Below are 1,481 nucleotides of genomic sequence, written 5' to 3' on the forward strand. Positions count from 1 at the left end.
GGGTAGCCCCAGAGGTCAATGTTTTTCGTCTGGAGGGCAGGCAGAGTGCTGCATTGTAGTTCTGGATTGCGAAACTGGAGGGCTTGTGGGCCAGTAGTCTGAGGACGGAATTCTGAGAACCCAAGCTAGGCCTGGGATTCCGGGTGAGGATATGGCAGGCACAATCTACAGACCTGAATCGAGATTTCGTGCATCTGAAGTGTGGGCGAGGATCAGATGATCGCTCAGGTTGGACAGTCTGTCCAAAATGGCCCCTTCTTGAAGGGGGGGTGTATCACGAGGCCATGGGGGTTTTCCCACGATGGGACTTGTGAGAAGCTCCCATCTGCAAAGATTCTTCTGCAGGACAATTTTTACCTGTTGGTTGGCTCCAGGACAACGATTCCGAGCAGGGTTCTAAGGATGGATGGCTGGGTAGCCCACCTCGCATTCCAATTGTCTCCAAGCAACAAGACAGGTTAGATCTGCTGGATCTGGGGGAGCAACCGAGGAGGCTGAGTTGAAATGGACTCTCCCGTGGATGTGTCCTAATATGATTTTGTGTCTATGGAGACCTTGGAATGAAGCGGTGGCACTGGGGCCCTGAAGGGTTCTCCTAAAAGCGGCTTTCACACAGCTCCATCGTGCAAGTTTCCCATGTGTAGATGAGATTTGTTCTGATGGGTGAGTCAAGAAACAGCCATATGCTGTTATTGAAATCCAGGCCTCTGAGGAGAGATGCCTGGAAAACAAAGCAATGGATCCGATAGGTGCCTAGGGTCGTGTTCGTTCCTTTTTACCTCTGGGGACATCAGTCTACGGGTCTGAGTGCCGGTAGGTGCTCAGATGGGCCCAGATTGCCCCATTTGTCCTGGGAAGCCACAAATATTGGGTTGGCCTCAGGGACTTTGGAGGTTTAAACTCTTAGGAGGGTGTGGCCATTGGAATGGGCACATACAATTCCCTTGGAGAGGGCAAGCACTGTCGTCAGGTTTGGCTCCAGGGGCCTGAGCCTGTAGGGTGTGTAGGCCTGGGTTGTTTGGACAGTTGTCTGAAAAAAAAAACTCGGCTTATGTTTCGGGTCATAGGTATGGCAGGACTGATCTACAGACCATGAGGAGAACACTTCGGGATATGAAAAAAAGGGCGAGTGTGAGGCTCTTGAACAAGTTTTTTGTCTCTGTATATCGTGTCACTCATGGTCGTGAAATTTCCGGGTGTCTTCATGGGAAATGGACGAGTCTTACTCTCGGGGGGTTTGGCCCCGTCCAAAGACTTTGGGGTCATTCTGTGGGATGGAAGAAGTCCGTTGCTCTGTTGTTGATTTGTTTTGTTTTGTTTTTCAACCTCAGGTGTCCCAACAAATGAGGGATTCCAGAGTCGAGCCCTGGGGAGGGGCGACTGGACAACCAGAAATCTGGTTAAAAATTGGGGCCTAGGGACATGTCAAGCCCATTATGACATCTAATGGTCCAGCCACTGAGAGGACGTACTAGAGGACA

Source organism: Mustela putorius, unplaced genomic scaffold (assembly GCF_011764305.1).
Source record: "Mustela putorius furo isolate JIRA1106 unplaced genomic scaffold, ASM1176430v1.1 tig00001665_pilon_pilon_pilon, whole genome shotgun sequence".
NCBI classification, from domain to species: Eukaryota; Metazoa; Chordata; class Mammalia; order Carnivora; family Mustelidae; genus Mustela; species Mustela putorius.